Genomic DNA, 23,319 nt, shown 5'->3' with positions numbered 1-23,319 from the left:
AACCAAGTTCAATCTAGTGGCCCAATTTTTCATGGTATTTAGTGGTCAAGGTTTATGAAGGAAATGGGTCTGTAGAAAGAATACTTAACAGGATCTTTATCAGGATTTAGCAGGAGTACAATAGTAGCTTCATACATGGTTAAAAACAGGTTCCAGTTGCAAAAGCTTCTGTGTAGTCACTTTTTAAAACAGGTGCAATGGAGTATAAATAACTTTTGTATGCTTCCAGCGGCATTCCAATCCGGAGACGTGGTTTTATCATTTTCTAGGGCCAACATTGCTTGTTTAATCTCATCTTCCATGATTAAATTACATTGATTTTTTTGGTTCCCCAAATGAGTTGACTGCCAATAACTGGAGTAGCAAAGCGTTTCACCAGTGTAGGCCTGGCCCAATACGTACACCACCACAGGTCACTGACTCTGCCTCCTCCCTTGTAGAAAGTAAGTATGCATGTATAAGTGGATCTTCTAAGAAACAACAGCCTTTTGGTTACTGGATCATTTTCTAACAGCAGGTTGCCACATCAATGCTCCATGCACGCTAGCGTATTTTAAAGCTCCTAGAAGCTGCTGTTAGCATTTTTTTTCTGCTCCTAGAAGCTAGTGTTATCCTATGTGTCCATGCACACTACTTTAGGCTATTAGCATTTTTTGAGCTTCAGTGTCTAGGAGCAGAAAAAAATAGTTTTTGTAGAGTTTCTTGGAGCGTTTTTCCAACAGAAAAAAAAGCTGAATGCACCTAACTACTTCTAAATACTACTAACTGCTTTTTTTTTTTTTTTTTAGCTTTTTTTTATTCATGTACTGCAAAAATACTAATGCTCCTTAAAGCTTCTAAAATGCTACTAGAAGCTGGCACACAAATGCTATTATCAGCTTTTTTTTTTTTTCTTATGAAAAACACTAGTGTACATAGAGCCTAAAGTGTATATTCAGTGTCGCTGTTGGTTTTTTCCTAAATTTATTTCATTTTTTTTAAGGGATTGTACTTTACTTGGTCCCTTGATTCAATACAGTACAGTATCTCACAAAAGTGAGTACACCCCTCACATTTTTGTAAATATTTTATTATATCTTTTCATGTGAAAACACAGAAGAAATGACACTTTGCTACAATGTAAAGTAATGAGTGTACAGCTTGTATAACAGTGTAAATTTGCTGTCCCCTCAGAATAACTCAACGCATGGCCATTAATGTCTAAACCGCTGGCAACAAAAGTGAGTACACCCCTAAGTGAAAATGTCCAAATTGGTCCCAAAGTGTCAATATTTTGTATGGCCACCATTATTTTCTAGGACTGCCTTAACCCTACGATGAAGTGAGCTGCCACCTAGATAAAGGAAAGCCTGTGGATGTGGTGTATCTGGACTTTGCAAAGGCCTTTGACACCCTTCCCCACAAACGCTTACTGTACAAACTAAGGAAGGTAGGTATGGACCATAAGGTGAGTACCTGGATAGATAACTGGCTCCAGGGGAGAGTACAGAGGGTGGTGATTAATGGGGAGTACTCGGATTGGGCGGGTGTGGAAAGTGGGGTCCCCCAGGGTTCTGTCCTGGGACCAATCCTGTTTAATTTATTCATAAATGATCTAGAGGAGGGGATATCTAGTACAATCTCAGTATTTGCAGATGATACTAAACTGGGCTTGCCAATATCTTCTATGCAGGATGTGGAAACCTTGCAAGCGGACCTGAACAAAATAACGGGGTGGGCAACTACATGGCAGATGAGATTTAATGTTGAAAAATGTAAAGTAATGCACTTGGGGGCCAGAAACCAGAAAGCAAGCTACTCACTAGGGGGGGAACCTCTGGGTGAGTCTAGGATGGAAAAGGACTTGGGGGTACTGGTAGACAACAAACTTGGCAGTGGCATGCAATGCCAAGCCGCCACAAGCAAAGCCAACAGAATACTGGGATGTATAAAAAAAGGGATTCACTCCAGAAACAAAGAGATTATTCTCCCACTCTACAAGACTCTGGTCCGGCCACATCTGGAGTATGCTGTCCAGTTCTGGGCACCAGTCCTCAGGAAGGATGTGCTGGAACTGGAGAAAGTCCAGAGAAGGGCAACAAAAATAATTAGGGGAATGGAGGACATCAGCTATGAGGAAAGACTACAAGCACTGAACCTATTCTCTCTGGAGAAGAGACGATTGAGGGGGGATATGATATCAATGTACAAATACTGTACTGGTGACCCGAGCATAAGGAACAAACTATTCAGAGAAAGGAGATACAATAAGACACATGGCCACTCACTAAAACTAGAGGAAAGGCGGTTTAACCTTAAAGTGCGTAAGGGGTTCTTCACTGTAAGAGCGGTAAGGATGTGGAATTCTCTTCCACAAGCAGTCGTATCAGCAGGGAGCATTGATAGTTTCACAAAACTATTAGATGGACACCTTAAAGACCACAACATACAGGGGTATACAATGTACGGTTAAAAGCGGACACACACACACATCATAGGTTGAACTGGATGGACTGATGTCTTTTCTCAACCTCACTAACTATGTAACTATGTAACCCTCTTGGGCATGGAGTTCACCAGAGCTTAACAGGTTGCCACTGGAGTCCTCTTCCACCCCTTTATAACGACATCACAGGGCAGGTGGATGTTAGAGACCTTGCGCTCCCTCACCTTCCGTTTGAGGATGCCCCACAGATGCTCAATAAAGTTTAGGTCTGGAGACATGCTTGGCCAGTCCATCACCTTTACCCTCAGCTTCTTTAGGAAGGCAGTGGTTATCTTGGAGGTGTGTTTGGGGTCGTTGTGTTGGAATACTGCCCTGCGGCCCAGTCTCTGAAGGGAAGGGATCATGCTCTGCTTCAGTATGTCACAGTACATGTTGGCATTCATGGTTCCCTCAATGAACTGTAGCTCCCCTGTGCCGGCAGCACTCATGCAGCCCAGACCATGACACTCTCACCATCATGCTTGACTATAAGCAAGACACTTGTCTTTGTACTCCTCACCTGGTTGCTGCCATACACGCTTGACACCATCTGAACCAAATCCGTTTATCTTGGTTTCATCACACCACAGGACATGGTTCCAGTAATCCATATCTTATTCTGCTTGTCTTCAGCAAACTGTTTGCAGGCTTTCTTGTGCATCATCTTTAGAAGAGGCTTCCTTCTGCGACGACAGCCGTGCAGACCAATTTGATGCAGTGTGCGACGTATGGTCTGAGCACTGACAGGCTGACCCCCCACTCCTTCAACCTCTGCAGCAATGCTGGCAGTACTCATACGTCTATTTCCCAAAGACAACCTCTGGATATGACGCTGAGCTTGTGCACTCAATTTCTTTGGTTGACCATGGCGAGGCCTGTTCTGAGTGGAACCTGTCCTGTTAAACCGCTGTATGATCTTGGCCGCCATGCTGCAGCTCAGTTTTAGGGTCTTGGCAATCTTCTTATAGCCTAGGCCATCTTTATGTAGAGCAACAATTCTTTTTTTCAGATCCTTAGAGAATTCTTTGCCATGAGGTGCCATGTTGAACTTCCAGTGACCAGTATGAGAGAGTGAGAGCGAGAACACCAAATTTAACACACCTGCTCCCCACTCAAACCTGAGACCTTGTACCACTAACGAGTCACGTGACACCGGGGAGGGAAATGGCTAATTTGGCCCAATTTGGACATTTCCAGTTAGGAGTGTACTCACTTTTGTTGCCAGTGGTTTAGACATTACTGGCTGTGTGTTGTTATTTTGAGGGGGACAGCAAATTTACACTGTTATACAAGCTGTACACTCACTACTTTACATTGTAGCAAAGTGTAATTTCTTCATTGTTGTCACATGAAAAGATATAATAAAATATTTACAAAAATGTGAGGGATGTACTCACTTTTGTGAGATACTATATTTTAAAGGCCTTGAAGTTGTGTTTGAAGCGATGCTTTCAGAAGATCACCTCATTACAAAATTTATACCTGTACTTCCAAAACACTTTCTTCTCACAAAAAAGAACTTTGAGATTCAGATTCAGGGCTTTTATATCCAGTGACTTTGTCCTTCCATTTCCCTGCACATACTTTAAATTCTACAAATGGTGCCCTAAAGCCACAATAGTGTGTTTAATATTCTTCCCTGTTCCATGCCCAAAGCTCCTGGATAATGTACATGTGCTGAATAATCAGACAATATGAGCCTTACAGCCACAGCAGGCCTTCATCAAGCCTAGAAAGGGGAATAGGGAATTGACAACAAATCGCTTTGCATGGGCAACACGCAATTCAAATGATTATTACAGTCTTCCTAACTCAAAGTTTAAAGGGTGAATTCATTTCCATGTTTTGCAGATAATATGAAATTCCACTTATTCAGAACAGACCAGTAACTATAAGAAATTCCTAATAAAACCACTGTCGGCTGCCTTGTAGAGAATGAAATCCTTGGATTGGTAGAGATAACATCAGGCTTCAGTCAGCAGCAGGTTATTTCTTGCTTGTGGCCCACAGTTTCAGCTGATGAAAAGAATTTCTTGAAGCCTGTTTCTTGTGCCAGAACTTTACTAGGCTTGAGCTGTCTTGAATTTAAGAAGATTTGATGTTTCATCAAAGCAAGGAGCAGAGACAGATTAGCTAACATAGATCATACGTTCTATCTAACTTTGTTCCATGTAGGAAATGATAACTTGTACATGACTGTTGCTCTTTCCAAACTTAGGTGGTCCAATATGTAACCCCTGTAGCCATCTGCATATTTTTTTTTTTTTCTATACAAAGATAGAAAATGACAAATGATTGCTAGGAAGGCTTTATCGTTTCTTAAAGATGAAAGAAGAAATCCTGTCTGTGTAAAAGCATGACAGTCTTTTAAAGCGGTAGTAAACTGCATTAAAAAAATAAAAAACAAGGCTTGCTTGTAGGTACAAGTGGCAAAACCTGAGTTTTCTTCCACTTTAACAAAAATGCTTTAGCAATAACATTGTATCGGTATTTGTAATAATATATGGTCCGGTGTCTGACACCTTGAAAAGCTGTGACTGTGCATACCCCATTCACTGTATCATGCTGATTGACAGCGATGTCTACACAATGGGAGAGGAAGAGACCTTGCTATTTTTATCATGGGAGCTGTTTTTTTTTTTTTTTTTTTACTTCTTGGCTCAGCTGTGCAAGTCAGATGCTTCCACTGACTAGTGGCTTGAAAGGAAACCTAAAGACATTAAAGCGGAGTTCCGGCCACAAAAAAAAAAATTTCAATGAACATACCCCCAGGACAGTCAGGGCTAGTGCATTCCACAATGACTAGCCTCTGATCTGTCCCGGTTCGCACTTACCTTTTAGAAGAAATACTTTTAAAATTTCTTCTCTAGCGCTGGCATCTCAGGTGTGGGCAGCTTGAAGCCAGCGCAATCCTCTTCCATGTCCTCTTCCGTCATCTTCGGTCCCACGATGCACTGCGCCGGCCCCGCCGTCACTTCCGGGTCTGCAGCGTCATCCCTGCACAGCTTCTGGGCATGCCCAGAAGCTGTTTAGCAAGGTATGACGCGCCTGCACCGGAAATGACGTCGGGGCCGGTGCAGGCGCATTGATTCCTGGGAGCGATGACGTTCAGCTCCCAGGAATCATTGCAGCCGAGGGAGGAAGTGGAAGAGAGGTAAGTATTTTCTTTCTGCAATTACAAGGTAAGTAAAAAAAAATACTAACTACCCATTTCTTTTTCAGGTGAGCTAGAGCAAGCGGATGGCCCAAAATCGACTATGTCAATTTTGTGGCCGGAACTCCGCTTTAAGCCAATACAGAAAAAAATATATATATATTAATGGATTTTTAATAGACTTACCTGTAAAATCTATTTCGTGAAGTACGTCACGGGACACAGAGCCATAATTCATAACATATGGCTTATATAGCCACCTATAGGTGAAGGAAACTGACAACCAATCAGAAAGGATGTCCCCCATATAACCCCTCCCACACAGGAAGTACCTCAGTTTTGTAGCAAGCAATAAAGCCCCCATAAAAGAGGGGAGGGACCTCTGTGTCCCGTGATGTACTTCAAGAAATGGATTTTACAGGTAAGTCATTATTAAAAAATCCATTATTCTCTTCGTACATCAGGGGAAACAGAGCCATAAATCATAACATATGGGATGTCCCAAAGCAATGCATCTGAGGGGAGGGGGACACCAAAAATGCCACCACCTGACCTCTAAAAGGATTACACTGCTGCCTGCAGCACACTACTGCCAAATGCAGAGTCCTCCTGGGACCTAACATCCACTTGATAGAAACGAGTGAACGTATGCACCGACGACCAGGTCGAGGCCTTGCAAATCTGAGCCATAGAGGCTTGATGGCAATATACCCAAGAGGCACCTACTCCTCTGGTAGAATGTGCCCTTACAGGAAAAGATGGAACCTTCCCTACTAAATCATATGCCTGGTTAATAACCTGGTGAATCCAAAGAGAAATTGTAGACTTAGATGCTGGCAACCCTTTCTTGGGCCCTTCTGGCAGCAAAAACAAACTCTCGGTCTTATGAATCCGAGCTGATTTCTCCAAGTAAAACTTAAGTGCACGCATTACATCAAGGGAATGCAATAACTTTTCCTCCTCTGAGTGAGGATCTGGAAAAAGGGAAGGTAGTACAATGTCCTGATTCAAATGAAAAGCAGACACCACCTTGGGCAAAAAACCTGGGTGTGGACGTAGAATCACCCAATCTAGATGAAAAATCAAGAATGGCTCTTTACAAGAAAGAGCTGCTTGTTCCGATACCCTTCTGACCGAAGTTATTGCAATCAAAAAGACCCGTTTTCTGGTCAAGAGAACCAGGTGAACCTGCCCCAGAGGTTCAAAAGGCTGTTTTTGTAAAACTGCCAGCACCAAATTTAAGTCCCAAGGACACAATGGTGGCTTCACAGGTGGAAGCAAATGTAATATTCTCCGGACAAAGGTCTGGACCAACGAATGGGAAGTGATGGTTCCTGTAAAAAAAAAAACATAAAACTGAAATGTGCCCTTTTAATAGTGCTCAAGGCTTATTTCATATCTACTCCTGCTTGCAGGACAGTTAAAATTCTCCCGATTATCTATTTGCGGGGATGCCATTTCCTGGCTTAACACCAGGCAATGTAGGATTTCCAGACCTTGTAACAAATATTTCTAGAGACTGGTTTCATATTGTTTATCAACGTATGAACTGCAGGGCCAGATACACCCTGCTCTTTAAAGATTAAGGCTTCAATAGGCAAGCCCTCAAATCTAGAGACTGTACAGCAGGGTGTAATATCGGACCTTGAGTGAGTAGGTCCGGACGCAGTGAAAGAACCCAAGGCTCGTCACTGCCAACCTTTGGATTTGTGCATACCAAATTACTGGTTTCCACTCTAGCATGATCCTGTACAACAGACGAGTATCAGGTGCACTGGAGGAAAGGCATAAATCAGGGAATACTCCTCCCAAGATTTACCAAAGCATCCACCCCGACTGCAAGTGGATCCCTGGTCCTGGACACAAATATTTTCACTTGTTGTTGAAACTGGATGCCAACAGGTCCACTACTGGGACCCCCCAGCGTAGGAAGATTGATTGAAAAATCCAAGGATCCCATTCCCCTGGAAACATCTGTTGACGGCTCAACAAATTTGCCTGCCAGTTCTCTATTCCTGGATTAAATACTGCTGTTAGGCATGACACAAAAGTCTCTGCCCAGGACAGGATGATATCTACCTCTTTTTGGGCTGACTGACTCCTTGTTCCTCCTTGATGGTTGACATAAGCCACAGCCGTGGCATTGTCTGATTGCACCCTGACAGGGTGAACCTGTAGTCTGGGCGTCTAGTATTTCAAAGCCCAACTGACTGCTCTGATTTCCAGAATGTGGGGGAAACTGCTCTCTACCCAAGGCCATTTCCCCTGGAAAGTGGCTTCTTCCAGAACCGCTCCCCAGCCGGAGAGACTGGCATCTGTAGTCACCATTTTCCAGGTCACTGGAAGAAAGGCTTTCCCCTTCATCACATTTCTGGTCAACAACCACCAATTCAGACTCCGATGTACCCTTGGTACCAGAGACATGGACCAGTCCAGAGACTGAACCCTTCTGGTCCATGCAGACAGACTGTTCTGTAAGGGTCTGGCATGGAATTGAGCATAGGGAATAGCCTCGAATGCGGACACCATCTTCCCCAGTAACATCATACAAAAACGTATAGAAGGATATCTCAGCCTTACTACAGACTGAACTCGATCCTTCAGATATGAGACCCTTCTTGCTGGCAAGAATATCTTTGCCTGTACCATGTCCACAAGAAGACCCAGGTATTCCAGACGCTGGACCGGCTGTAAGGCTGACCTTACTAAGTTCAGTATCCAACCCAGACGTTATAGAAATTGTACTGTCTGAAGAACATTTCAGCTTAGAGCTGACGCCGATCAATCTATTAGTAATGGATCATCCAGATATCCTATTACAGATATCTCTCTGAACCTTAGAACAGCCAATACTGGAGCTAGGCTCTTTGTGAACACTCTTGGAGCTGTGGCAAACCCGAAGGGCAGGGCCACAAACTGAAAATGATGGTTTCCTATCACAAAACGTATAAACCTTTGATAAGCCTGGAATATAGGCGCGTGAAGATATGCATCCTTGATGTCTATGGATGCTAGACATTCCTCTCCCTGCAGGGAGGCTATGACTGAACGAATTGATTCTATGCGGAAAGTACAAACGGTCAGAAACTGGTTTAGAGATTTGAGATCCAGATGGAGATAACCCAGTTGTCTTGGATCGATTCTACCCAAACCTTTCAGAACCGCAGCAGCCTTCCCCCCACCCAAGTGAGTGGGGGCGCCCCTCCACAGAGTAGGCTTAGAGGAAGACTTGGCTGATCTCTGGACCCAGGGCTTTTTCTGACCCTGCCCTAAATGCTTGGTTTCGGACCCAGATGGTTGAGGCGTTCGCCACCGTCTGGAATTAGAAGCACTGGTAGTATGAGTGCTGGGTATCTTAAAAGAAGGGTGCTTGCTTTTCCTTTTCACAGGTAGCAACGTACTCTTTCCCTCGAGATCTTTTGGATGTACTTATCCAGATCATCACCAAAAAGGCATTCTCCCTGAAAAGGGAAGCTAGCCAGTAACGTTTTACATGGTAATTCCACGGACCAGCTCTTTAACCAAAAGGCTTCTGCGCATATGCACTGTCATCAGAGCAACTCGTGACATTTGCCTTATGGAGTCCGTAAGAGCATCCACTGCGAAACATAACGTGCGAGGTAGATCTGACAGATCTTCCACAGACTCTCCTTGAGAAGGAACCGTCTTGGACACTCGCTTCATACGGTCTTTTAAAGACTGACATGCTCCTATGGCTGCTACTGCTGGCCGCTACTGGTTGTATCGCAGATCCTGCAACTGCAAAGGAGGCTTTCAATAAAGATTTCAACTTCTTATCTGCTGGATCTAAAAACATGGGCATTATCCACAGGGCAGGTTAAACTCTTGTTAACCTAAGAAATGGCAGCATCCACAGTGGGTATATTCCATTTCTTAGTAAACTTTTCCTCCATAGGATACAATAGTGAAAACCTTTTAGGAGGAACAAAAATCCTATCAGAATGATCCCAATCATTCTACATTTCTTGCTGCAAGAGTGGATGTATGGGAAACGTCTGAGGACTATGAGGAGGGCGCAAGGAGCCTAGAGAGGAAAAAGAGGCTTCAGCTGTCTCTAAGGGAGGAAATTTGTATCCAGACCAGACCATTTCAGTAAGAGACTGAATTAACAATCTCTGGGCTTCAGAGGCTGATAGACTCCTCTGACGCTGACTCCCCAGAAGTGGAAACCTCAGCTTGACCTTCCATAGGGTCACCATCAGCTACTTCTTCCACATCCTCTGCCCAATCCTGAACGGATTCAAGGGGTGGCTCAGGTGAGGGGGCTCTATCATGTTTCCTCCCACCTTGTAATGCTGCAATCATGTCAGCAATCCCACCCTCAAGGCTGGCTAATGCCGATGCCAAATTGTCCTTAGTGAGGTAGGTTGCAGCAGAAGTACTTGGAGTAGCTACTATACCTAACAACCATAATGGCTCAGATTGGCTAGTCACCTCTGGCTGTTCAGGAGGTGTAGACACAGAGGAAGCATGGCTAGGTCCTCCGAGGCATCACAGTGCCCCTTCCAACTGTGCCCCCCCCCCCCCCAGCCCTCTTTGGGGCAGACATTGCTTTATAGCAAGACAAACTTGAGGTACTAACTTGAGTGTACCCAAGGCTTGTGCCAAGCATATACAGCTTATCACACACAGCACTGATTATCCCAACCTACAGGACCTGTTTTTGCCAGTAATCATACGCCCACAGTGACTCATGCAACCCAGCTGCTGCTGCTCTGTGTCCCCTTCAGCCTCAGCAGAGGCTAGCGCGTTGTAAACAGTTCCTTCTAAATCGTGCCCATTTATGCTGTACTGCGCATGCGTGGAGTCCAGGTGCACGCCAATTGCATTCAAATGCCCTCCATGCAGCGTACGCCTGTACTTAAAGGTGAAGATCCTCTCGCGCGCGCACATAGGCCTTAGCCACAGACTTGCTATCAAGGAAGGAGACGAACCACCTCCTGGGACAGTTTGTGGCGGACACAGGCACCCCCTCCTGGGACAGTCAGGCCTGCGGGTTCCCCTCCTTCCCCCAAGTCTCCCCTTTATTTTGGTGGGCCATCTCTGTACCACCAACTCCCCCCTCCAGGGTAGTGTGGTTGGCTGCCAGGTGTGTAGGGCTGGTGAACTGCTATGTACCTGTGGGGGGCGGATGGGCATGCCACCAGCGGAACAGTCTTCCCGGCTGGGGTGGGAGCTGGCTGTTATGCTGGTCCTGTCCTTTTATGGTGGTCCTGTGCCCAGATCCCCTCCCTCTTCGGATGTGGCCTGGGTTCCAGGGGTCCCTCCTGGGTCCCCGTAAGTCTCGTGGATGTCGCATGTGGCGGCCATTTTTCAGTGGTCGGCACTCATGTATTGGGCCTGTGTGATTCTCTATGACCTGTGCTCATGTTTGTGTAGTCTGCCAACTATTTTTGATTGGTCCGTTGTGTATTAGCAGCGGCAGCCATGACAGTGGAGCCTCGGGGCTGCTCCTCCTTTTCCCATGTTGCTGACTCCTGGGTTTCCTTTTCCCCTTGACGCTGCACGTGGATACAGGCTACCTCTGGTGCAAACCGGTGCTACTCTGGTAGGTTCCTCCCTCTCTCTGCTGCAGGTTGTAGCAGTGCTCTGCTTTCAGGTGCCCCTGTGGTGATATAGGTGTGGTGCCTTAGGTTGGTTATTCCCCTAGCGGTGCTGGACGTTTTGCTGATGGGTTTCCCCTTTACCTTATGGAGTCTCAGGAGCATGTTTCCCCACCTGACCCCCTCTCAGAGGCAGCAGGTCCATCAGGGTCCCAGCTCTCCATTGATGCACTGACAGCAGTCCTGGAGTCCTTTGTTTCCAGGGTGGAGGTGGCCTTTGGGCGGCGGGATAGCAAAAAGCACCCCCCCACCTCATATGTCTTGTCCGATCCTGAATCTAGCTTGGCTGCCGCCGATGTGGACCATCCTGCAGGATCTGTAGCCAGGCTTCCTATTCTATCAGATAGTAAGAATGATTCCTCCATTCCTGTAGCTGCTCACGAGAAGGCGCTGGTTAACACACTTATTACATCTGTGTGGGAAATTTTGAGGATAGAGGATGAAGCTGCTGTGGAGGTGGCTGTCCCTTTTGGCACCCTCAAACCGTCTCCGAGGCAAAGGTGTTACTTTATCCATCCTATTTTGACAGGTTTGTCTATACGGATTGGGAGCATCTAAAATGCCCCTTTGTGGTTCCTAAACGCTTTGTGGTGAGGTACCCCTTTGAAGAGTCACTCCTCAAGAAGTGGACTGTCCCACCAGTGGTGAACCCCCCTGTCTCCAAGTTGAACAAGGCAACCATTATTCCAGTGAAAGAATCTCCGACCGGACCGGAGTCTATGGTCCGCAATATGTTCACTATTACTTGGTGCTGAGGCCAACCCTGGCCATTGCTCTGGTATCGCAAACACTAACTGAGTGGGCAAAACTTTTGTGCCATGATCTAGGGGGGTGGGGTGAGCAGATTCCTCTTGCCTTTGCTGAGTTGACGGACCAATTGGTCCAGGAACTGCAGTTTGTCTGTGATGCCTCTTTGGACGCGGCTCCCTTGATTTATAAGCTATCTGTTTCGGCAGCGGTGTTTAGGCGTGTTTGTAGTTTAAGTGTTGGTCTGCGGACAAGACTTCTAAAAAAGCTCTGACTGATTTACCCTTTCAAGGCGAACGTCTGTTTGGGGCTACCCTGGACGACATCCTCAAGAGTCTCACAGGGGGTGGGGGTGGGTTGGGTTTAAGCACCTTTCTTCCGCCGTTTGGTAAGGGAAAGGAGCCATGTCGCAGATGCGGCCCTTCTTGGCACACAAAACGTTTTTTCGTCCCTCAGGGTCCTCTGACAAGGGTTCCAAACTTTTCAAGTCCTCCTCGGGAGATTCCAAGCGGCCCTGGTCTAGCAAGCCGAGAGCAGGATTCTCTAGACCCATGGACAAGACTCCTTCAGCATGAAGGTGCGCCCTCACCCACACCTGGGGTGGGGAAACATCTTCCTTGGTTTTACAGGCCTGTGGACTTCCTTGGTAAATGGCAAATGAGTCCACAAATGGATTCTGTCTGGTTACAAGATAGTTTGGTTATTGCCCTCCGGAAAGGTTCTTCCCTTCCAATGTGTGCTTGTCCCCAGACCGATTGCAAGCTCTTTTCAGGGCGGTGCAGGACCTGTTGCTTCAGGGAGTGATTGTCCCGGTTCCAGTCTCGAAACGGTTTCAAGGATTTTATTCAAACCTGTATATGGTCCCAAAAAAGGAGGGCAAGGTCCATCCAATTCTGGACCTTAAGGCCCTAACTGCTTTGTGCGGGTACAGGAATTCAGAATGGAGTCCATTCGCACGGTTGTGGCATCCCTACATCAAGGGGATTGTCTAGCCTCTATCGACATGAAGAATGCTTACTTGCATATTCCAATGTGTGCCTGGCATCAGCGTTTCCTCTGGTTAGATGTTGGTGAGGAACACTATCAGTCTGTGGTGTTACCCTTTGGACTTGGCTCACAAAAGTCTGCTCTGATTCCATACTTAAAATGGACTCTGGATTCAGCTCTAGCCAGAGTGTTGCTCCCTCTAGACAAACTCCAGAAGTTGCATGCTGCTGTTTATCTATTGCTGTCCTGCCGGTGGTCCTCCCATTGGACTTGCATGTGGGTACTGGGCCTGATGGTGTCTGCCTTCGAGGTGGTTCTGTTTGCACAGTTCAAACCAAGGTCCCTGCAAAGGGAGATCCTGGTAAAATGGGACAAGTGTCCAAAGTCTCTGTACAATTCGATTCGGCTGAGTCGAGAAACCAGGTCTGCTGGCTTCACTCTCCGGCTCTTCGCCAGGGCAAATCCTTTCTCCCCTTGTATTGGACAGTGGTCACTACGGATGCCAGTCCTGGGTGGGGAGGTGTCCTGGGACTGAGATTTTCTTAGAGTTGTTGGATGCTGGAGGAATCCAGACTGCCGATCAATGTCTTGGAACTTCGGGTGATCAGGCTGTGCCTGGATTACTGGACAGATCGGCTCCAGAGGCTCCCGGTACGGATTCTGTCAGACAATGCCACGGCAGTGGCTTATGTCAATCACCAGGGTGGAACAAAAAGTGTGCTAGCGGCACTGGAAGTAGCCGGCAATCTCTGGTTGGCAGAATGCTTTGTTCTTGCCCTCTGTCGTACACATTCCAGGAGTGAAAAACTGTCAGGTGGACTATCTCAGTCAGCAGGTGTTAGATCAAGGGGAGTGATCCCTTCATCCTGACATGTTTCATCTGTTATGTCTGCAGGGGGGCACGCTCGAGGTGGACCTGTTGACGTCTCAGGACAACAGAAAGGTACTGAGGTTTGTGGCAAGGTCACGGGATCCTCTGGTGGCCCCGTAGGACGCTCTGGTGGCCCCGTGGGCCCAGTATCATCTGATGTATGCCTCTCAAGCTGCTTCTGCGCAGGAACAAGACTAAAGGGATTTCGGTCATTCTGGGGGTTCTGGACCAGCCTCCCAGGTCTTGGTATGCTGATCTGGTGGTATTGGTCGCCGATGTCCATTGGAGACTGCATCTCAGGAAGGACCTGGTGTCCCAAGGGCCGATCTTCCATCCTGCTTTACAGGAAGTGTAAAACTGCATGGTGTGAGTCTATCCATGTTCACACCATTGTTCTTTTTTGGTGGCTCGGACTTTGACCTTCCTTCAATGAGGTGTTGAGCAGAAGTTGGCCTTGAGTACCATCAAGGGCCAGCTGTCTGCCTTGGTGATCTTCTTTCAGCGACCCTCAGCCACGCATTCATTGGTGCGTATTTTTATTCAAGGGGTTTGACATCTGACTCCACTGGTGCAGTCTCCTCTACTGCGGTCTCCTCTACTGCTGTCAGATTTGACAGCAGTAGAGGAGGCAGCAGATCTCGCAGGGTGTCGGAACTGGCAGCCTTATCTTGTCATATGCCCTATCTGGTGGTCCACAAAGATAAATCGGTTCTTCGTATACGCCCGGCGCTCCTATCTAAGGAGGTCTCGGATTTCCATTTCCTAAAGAATTTGCCTTGCGTACCTTGAAGGTGGGTTGTGCGACTTGGGTGTATCTGACATCCACAGAGTCTTTTCGGAGGTCAGACTCACTGTTTGTGATCACGGACGGGCCAAGAAAAGGGCTGTTCGCTTCTTCTGTGACCATTGTCATGTGGATCAGACAGATGGTGACTCAGGCCTATTCTGTCAAGTGTCAGGTTCCTCCATTCTCTGTTGAGGCGCACTCTCTACTCGGTTTAGCGCTTCCTGGGCCTTCCGTCATCAGGCGTCAGTGGCGCAGGTTTGCAAGGTGACCGCTTGTTCGTTGGTGCACAATTTCACTAAATTCTACAAAGTGGATGCTTCCTTTGGCCACAAGGTTTTGCAGGCTGCTGTTTAGAGGTTCTGTTCCCTCTTTGGGGGTGTATTGTTCAGGTTGGGCTCCAGTTGTTTTTTTGTTGAGCTCCTGTTACCTGGTTGGCTCTTGTGTTTAGCCTTGGAATTTTTTTGTTGTCCCACCTCTCATGTTTGGCACTGCTTGGGGACGTCCCTATGGTTCTGAATATGGAGAGCTGTGTCCATCAATGAACGAAAGAGAAAATAGGATTTTTGTACTTACCGTAAAATCCATTTCTCTGAGTTCATTGACTGACACAACACCCACTCCTCTATGGAGTTTTAATACTTCTGACACTGCTTGTTACTAAAATGAATGCTTATAGCAGAGAGGGGGGACTGCCCATAGGCGTAGCCAAGTCTTTTTTCTGCCTAGTGTCCTCCTCCTGTAGTGGGCGATATAACCCTATGGTTATGAATATGGAGAGCAGTGTCCATCAATGAACTCAGAGAAATTGATTTTAAGGTAAGTACAAAATCCTTTTTTTTTTTCTTTCTGCTACACTTTCAATTTATTGGCACATTTCAAGGTGATTGTGAAGGGTGTGAATAGCTTTCAGCTTACCATACACGTTATAATATGACCATACAATCTTTGTACACTCAACAATAATTTACTAAAGCTTTGCTTTATGAAGACCCACCTAAACTATCAAATCAGTTTGTATTTTTTCCAAACAGGCCCTTGCACTGCAGTCACTGCTAGATCTAAAGGAGACTGCTCAGTCAGACTGTAATGTATGTGGTGAGTTTTAAAGGGTATTTGTCATGGGAGACCCATTTAGGCTGTTATTGCTAGCCTGTTATGGCAAAGCCCTCCCAGCAAGTAATGTGGGCTCACCCAAGGTGCAACTATTGTCTAGTTTTCACCAGAGCACCTGTTGGTGGAGTTGGGTTTCACTGCATTGTGGTAACTGGTCCTAACCCTTCTCACCCCATCAAGGAGTGTACAGGGACAGGAAGCCTAAAGTGTGGAGACTGTACACAGTACACTAGGCAAAAAGGTACTTGGATCCAGGCAGAATTTGTAGGCAGGCAGCAGGTAAGAGAGTGGTCAGGTCTATGCAAAGTTCTTGGGCAAGCAGCAGGTGAGAGAGAGGTCAGGTTCAAATGGAGGTTGTGGGCAGGCAACAGGCAAGAGAGTAGTCAGGTCAATCCGGGTCAGCAAAAAAACAAGCAAGCAGAGGTATATTTAGCTCTTTTGCACAAGGCAGGGTAGCTGGAAAGAATACGTAGCACCAGCCACTTTAAAGGCTAGAACTTTAATACCCTTTTGGTCAAAGGACAAGCTGCGAGTAGTTTTATGGAACTCTAAAAGTAAAGAGGGGTTTTGCAAGTGGCAGTGGTAGTACCGTCAGGTAGAGATGAGTTTAGGCATCCTCCAAACTCATCTTTAACCCGTACTCCAAACTCCCACTTTTTTGTACTCCAATAGGCTGAGGGTCGGGCCATTTCCCTCTCAGTTTATGGAATTTGTGGTGTGAGAAATAACCTAGCCTGCAGCTCATTGGAGTACAAAGAATTGTTAGTCTGAGTTAGAGGTGGGTTTTTGAGGATGCTCAAACTCCTCTCTACTGGCAGGGGTACTGTGGATGCCATTGGAGGTACTGCCTGAGACTTTGCAGGTACCATAAGTACTGGTGGGTTTATGGATGTCCCAGCAGGGATTCTGCTTATGTCATTGAAAATCCTGGCAGGGAATCTGTTAGTACCATTGAAAGTACAGGCAGGGATTCTATAAATGTTGCAATGTGACCTCTCCTTTTAAGAATGCTTCTGGGCCATGTCAGTTGGTTACATGGATCAAGTCAGATACGGCTAAGTAACTAGCATTTTCAGAAGGGGGCCTGCAGTGGCAGATCCTGTACTACTCCTTTAGTACATGCCCATGACCCTACAAGAAGATTTTCTCTTACGTCCTCCGACAGTCGCCGCCCACTCACAAGTCTTCACCAATGGGTATTGACCTTTGCTCCGCAGGAGTAGCTAGGCACAAGATTTGTTAATAACAAAAGCTTTTAGCATAGACACACCCCTAGGGGCTGTCCCCTTAGTCAATACCTCCCTGCACCAGCATTCCCAACTCAGTTTGATCTTGCCTAGCTTAGGAGTAGCAGGCTTTCCTGTGCTGGGGCTTCAGTCTCAGCTTTCTACCCTTTTTTTGATTTTATTTCAAGTATTTTTCTTTTCTTTACTAGCTGTCTCGGACTGGCCGCCCTGGATCCCAGGGCTGAGGGCCAGATGGATCCCCAGCCTGCCATCGAGCCTTCAGCTACGGTTCGCCCTGGCGCCATGAACGACCCATCCCTGCTCGCTGCAGGGATGCTGCCTGTGAGGTGGCTACCTCACCGGACGCCATTCTGCGGTCTTGTGCTGCAGTCCACAGCGTCCTGGCTGCGGCACTCCCTGTCGTCTTGATAGCGGTTTGTCGCTGGAGACGGCTCCCCACGCCATCCGGTACGGTAAGCACCTTCTGTGTGGGGACCATCTGTGTGGGTGTCAGTCTGTGGCTGTGTGTACCGCCATGTCTGTATGAAGTGTGGGCTCCCTGTCAGATCCCTGTATGGGTTAGCATGCCTTTGTGGGCTGCGAGGGGGGGCCCTCCCGCTCTGCTGTGAGTTCTGTCTGGGGCAGATTGGGTGCAGACATGCTTGAGCGGCGGCCGCTGTTGCGGCCCGCCATTTTTTTGCAGAAATGCTATGGACGGCCCTGTCTCTGTACAGCGCTGTGTTTTGGCGCCACTCGTCGCCATTTTGGCGGGCCGCGCTCGTTCGAGCACATGTCGGCGCCATTTTCTTGTAGCCTCTATCCCTCAGCCGAGCGGCCATTTTTGCGGAGTCTTCATAGGCTATATCAGTCAGCCGGTTATTGCATCACTTCCTCTCTCTCTGGAACAGTGATCGGTGGCAGCAGCCTGTTTGTGCTCTCTCCAGGTTTTTCCTTCATTGTCCTGTCATTCCTTGCTCAGTGTTCTCTATCCCTGCGGGATCGGTGCATACAGTAGTGTACGGTGGGCTGCGCTCGCCGTGGTGTTAAAGGGCCAGTACCTTTTTTTCCTTTCATTGCTGTGGGCATGGATTCTCAGGATAGCAAGTTTCCCCCCGCCCTGGTGGGGGACCAGGGGGCTGCTGCTCCCCCCGAGGGGGCTGATCTGGCCACGGTAGTGGCGTCCTTAGTTTCTCAGATGCATGTGCTGATGGCTGAACGATCCGCAAAAAGGGCCAGGTTATCCATTTCCTCTGATTCAGAGGGCGATGTGGCTGCTGTGGCTGGCGTGCCCTTCTCGGGGTCTCGCTCATCTCTGGACCTTATGGGGTCTGAGGGGGAGGCGGAGGTGGAAGGGGTTGATGTTTCTCCCCCTGGCTCGCCTGAAGAGCTTGCACTCATGGATGAGCTGATTGCCTCCATTAAGGATACGTTGCACCTGGAGGAGGAGCCCACTTCTCCTGCTAGGGTATCCTCCTTTGGGACGCAAAGAACCCGCAAATCAGCGCAGGTTTTTCCCTGCCCTGCAGAATTTCATCATACTGTTAATGAGCAGTGGCGCAATTTAACCACTTGCCGACCGCCGCACGACTATCTACGTCGGCGGTCAGTCCCTCACAGGCAAACTAACGTAGGTCTACGTCGCTTGCTTGTGAGGGTCTAGGGAGCGAGCGTGCGCCGCCAGAGGCGCGCTCCCGCGTGGTCACGGACCCCCCCGTGCGTGTGACCAGCGGACCCGATGTCCGCCGGTCACTCGGCGATCGGCGGGGGAGAGGGAGAATGTCAGGCAGCTTGTGTAAACAAGCCACCTGTCATTCTCCTCGCTGTAAAGACACTGATGACACGGATCTAGTATGTAGATCCGTTGATCAGTCTCCTTACAGCTGAAGCCACAGCCAATCACAGTAGAAAGCACGCCCCTAGGGATACACACAGCCCCTCCCTCCCAAATAAAGTTAACCCCTTCACTACCAGTGTATTTTTACAGTAACAGTGCATATGTATAGCACTGATTACTGTAGAAATGTCACTGGGACCCCCAAAAGTGTCACAAATGTCAGTCAAGGGTCCGATCTGTCCGCCCCAATGTCGCAGTACCGCAAAAAAAATTGCAGATCGCCGCCATTACGGGTTAAAAAAAAAACAACAAAAATGACAAAAATCTTTCCCTTTGTTAGTAAACGCGATAACTTTTGCACAAACCAATCAAAATACGCTTTTTGCGATTTTTTTTTTTTTTTACCAAACATAGGTAGCATAAAACAAATTGGCCGAAAATGTTAAAAAATTTTGATTTTTACATTTTTTTGGGGGGAATTTCATATAAAAAAATGTGAAAAATATTGCTATTTTTGCAAAATTGACGCTCTTTTTTTGTTTATAGCACGTGATCAAAAAATCGCACAGGTGATCAAATACCACCAAAAGAAAGCTCTGTTTGTGGGAAAAAAAGGACGCCAAATTCGTTTAGGTACAGCGTCGCACGACCGCGCAATTGTCCGTTAAAGTCACGCAGTGCCGAATCGCAAAATACCCCCTGGTCAGGAAGGGGGTAAAATCTTCCGGGGCTTAAGTGGTTAAAGAAGCCCTTTACAGTGCCGAATAAGTTTAAACTGCTTTATTCGTTTGCGCCCTCCACCGACGAGCGTTGGTGTGTGGCGCCTCAGGTGGATCACGCGGTAGCCGTTTTAAACAAAGCTACTGCGGTTCCTTCTGAGGATACCCCGGTTTTCCGGGACCCTACGGACAGGAGGTTGGAGTCTCTTGCCCGTCATGCCTATATGGTTGCTGGTTCTATGCTAAAACCTATTTTTGCTTCGGTTATGGCGGCCCAGGCGGTTGCCGATTGGACTAAGGTGCTCAGGCGCACCCTGGTGGCTGATTCGGCTCCGCCTACCACGTTGGCTATGGTGGATCAAATCCATCAAGGAGTCATGTACTTGTGTGATGCGGACTTGAATTTAGCTCCTTTGGCTGCACGCTTGTCCAGCGTGGCGGTGCTGAATTGTCGTCTGATATGGCTGAAAAGTTGGTCGGTCGACCAATCTTCTCGCAAGACGTTGGCGGACTTTCCCTATGTGGGATCTTGCCTTTTTGGCGAGGCTTTGGATACTCTGATCAAAGGAGTTACGGGGGGCAAGAGTACTCTCTTACCCCAGAATCCCAAGCACAAATCTTTCCGTGGCAAACGGAACTCCTCGTTTAGGCCCTCTCAGGGGTCCTTTCGTGCCTTTCGGTCGCAATCCAAGGGCAAGCCCTTCAAAGGCCAAGGCTCCCAGAAGAAGCCGTGGGCGGGTAAGCAAAAATCCGGCCAGTCCGGTTCGTCAACCCACGCCAATTCCGCCTGAAGGGGCGCCCTCACCCGTTTCTGGGGTGGGGGGACGTCTGCGCGGTTTCCTCCAACCTTGGCTGTTCCGTATTCAGGACAGATGGGTTCAGGAAATCGTTCGATCTGGTTACAAGATCGAATTTCTCTCTCGGCCGGCGGGCAGATTTTTTCCCTCAAATCTTCAGCTGTCTCCGGAGCGCTTGCAGGATCTGCACCTGGCGGTGCGGGACCTGCGGGCCCAAGGAGTGGTGGTTCCGGTGCCTCATCGGGACAGATTTCGGGGGTTTTCCTCCAATCTGTTCACTGTGCCCAGAAAGGAGGGCAAGGTGCGTCCGATTCTGGACTTGAAAGCGCTGAACCGCTTTGTGCGGGTTCGCAAGTTCCGCATGGAATCCCTGCGCTCAGTGGTGGCTGCCCTGAGTCCGGGGGAATTCATGGCCTCCATCGATTTGAAGGATGCGTACCTGCACATCCCCATTTTCGAGGGTCACCAAAGGTACCTTCGATTCGCCATTGTGGAGGATCACTACCAATTCGTGGCGTTACCTTTCGGTCTCGCTTCGGCTCCACGGGTTTTTACCAAGGTGCTGGCGCCGGTTCTGGCCCTGTTGCGAGCACAGGGCATTGCTGTCTTGGGGTATCTGGACGATCTCCTGATAAGGTCAAATGCCAGCCAGAGTCTGGTGACCAACCTGTCCACCACGGTGCAGACACTGCAAGAGTTCGGTTGGACCATAAACTTTCCGAAGTCGACTCTGTGTCCTTCGGTTCGGCTTCCCTATCTGGGGATGCTTCTGGATTCTGTTCAAGCGAGGGTCTTCCTGCCGGCAGACAAGCTCCGGACACTTCGGGACGAGGTCGGGTCCCTCAGGACCAACCAATACTCGTCTCTCCGGACATGCATGAGATGTCTGGGTTTGATGGTCTCGACTTTCGAGGCGATCCCTTTTGCCCAGTTTCACACGCGGGGTCTCCAGGCGGAGATTCTTGCCGAGTGGGACGGGCGACCGCAGTCCCTGGATCTGCGGATCTCATTGAGCCAACGCACCAGAAGGGATCTTCTGTGGTGGCTCCAATCCCCGGCGGTGTCGGGGGGCAAATCTTTCCGTCCATTGTTGTGGACGGTGATCACCACGGATGCCAGCCTGTCGGGCTGGGGTGGTGTTCTGGGCGTTCTGTCCGCCCAGGGAACTTGGTCGGAGGAGGAGTCCTCCCTTCCGATCAACATTCTGGAATTGCGAGCGATAAAGCTTTGCCTTCTGCAATGGTCGGAACTGCTTCAGGGCCGTCCTGTTCGGGTTCAGACGGACAATGCCACCGCTGTGGCCTACATCAACCATCAAGGGGGCACCAGGAGTGCCCGAGCGGCTCGGGAAGTGGCCGACATTCTGTCTTGGGCCGAGACGCACGTCCCGGCGATAACGGCAGTTCACATTCCGGGGGTGGAGAACTGGCAGGCGGATTATCTGAGTCGCCAGACCCTGGACCAGGGGGAATGGTCCCTTCATCCGGATGTCTTCCAGATGTTGTGCGCGAAGTGGGGTTCCCCAGATGTGGACCTGTTTGCGTCTCGTCTAAACAACAAGGTGGAAAGGTTCATGGCAAGGATGCGCGATCCTCGGGCGGACGCCTCGGACGCGTTAGTGGCGCCCTGGCATCGGTATCGTCTGATGTATGCCTTTCCACCGATTCAGCTGCTGTCCAGGCTCCTTCGCAGGTTAGCCTCGGAACCGCATGCGGTGATTCTGGTGGCACCGGACTGGCCTCGCCGGTCTTGGTACGCGGACCTCGTCAATCTGGCAGTCGACGCTCCGTGGCGCCTGCCGCTTCGGAAAGACCTTCTGTCTCAAGGGCCGATATTCCATCCTGCTTTACAGTCGCTGGCTTTAACGGCCTGGCTGTTGAAGGCCAGGTCCTGACGGATAGGGGTCTCTCCCCTGAGGTCATTCCCACTTTGATCAAGGCTAGAAAAGCCTCTTCGGGGAAGATTTACTACCGTACTTGGAAAGCATACTTTGCCTGGTGTGAGTCCAGGGGGTATTCCCCTCGCTCGTACTCGGTGTCGAGAGTATTGGCTTTCCTCCAAACTGGAGTGGACCAGCGTTTGGCGCTGGCCACGATTAAGGGCCAGAGTTCTGCGCTGGCCGTTCTTTTTCAGCGCCCTGTGGCGTCAAATTCATTGGTCCGCACCTTTGTTCAGGGGGTGCGACATTTGGCCCCTCCTAGGAGGGAGCCTTTGCCTCCATGGGACTTGAACCTAGTTCTGTCCGTGTTGCAACATGCTCCCTTTGAAAAGATCAGGGAGATCTCGTTGCCTCTGTTGTCCAAAAAGGTGGCTTTTTTGGTGGCGATCACTTCGGCTCGCAGGGTGTCGGAGCTGGCGGCTTTGTCCTGCAGCTCTCCCTACTTGGTGGTTCACAAGGATAAGGTGGTCTTGCGACCTAACCCGTCCTTTCTGCCGAAAGTGATCTCGGATTTTCACCTTAATGAGGAAATTGTCTTGCCTTCGCTCTGCGCAAAGCCGAATCATCCTAAGGAGGTTGCCTTACATTCCTTGGATGTTGTCCGGGAGATCAGGGTTTACCTGTCGTCCACTAAGCCTTTTCGCAAGTCGGATTCCCTCTTTGTCCTTCCTGAGGGACCTCGGAAGGGCATGGCGGCGTCGGCTGCGACTATCGCCAAATGGATTAGGCAAACCATTGTGCAGGCCTATGCCTTGAAGGAGAGGGTTCCTCCCTTCCCTGTAAAAGCGCACTCTACCAGGTCGTTGAGTACGTCTTGGGCTTTCCGGCATCAGGCTTCTGTGGCCCAGGTGTGTAAGGCGGCGACTTGGTCGTCCCTTCACACCTTCTCAAAGTTTTATAAGGTGGATGTTCAGGCATCGGCCGATGCCTCCTTTGGCAGTAAAGTTCTCAGTGCGGCAGTGCCTTAGGGACCCTTGTTTTGGGTCCTTGGCTGTTGGGGTGTTTTACCCCTGGGTTACTTGTTTTTCCTGGGTTGTTGCTCCTGTTGAGCACGTTT

At 48.6% G+C, this 23,319-nt stretch overlaps 1 protein-coding gene across 1 annotated transcript in view; it reads left to right on the top strand.

The window, feature by feature from the left end:
• The window catches only part of PPM1H (protein phosphatase, Mg2+/Mn2+ dependent 1H), a 289,277-nt gene that overhangs the window by 156,618 nt on the left and 109,340 nt on the right, over positions 1 to 23,319 (top strand). The window lies entirely within an intron of this gene.

This window comes from Pelophylax lessonae, assembly GCF_965119305.1.
Source record: "Pelophylax lessonae genome assembly, chromosome: 4".
Lineage (NCBI taxonomy): Eukaryota > Metazoa > Chordata > Amphibia > Anura > Ranidae > Pelophylax > Pelophylax lessonae.
The sequence above is the reverse complement of the archived record's forward strand: the minus strand, read 5'-3'. Positions and strand labels throughout refer to the sequence as shown.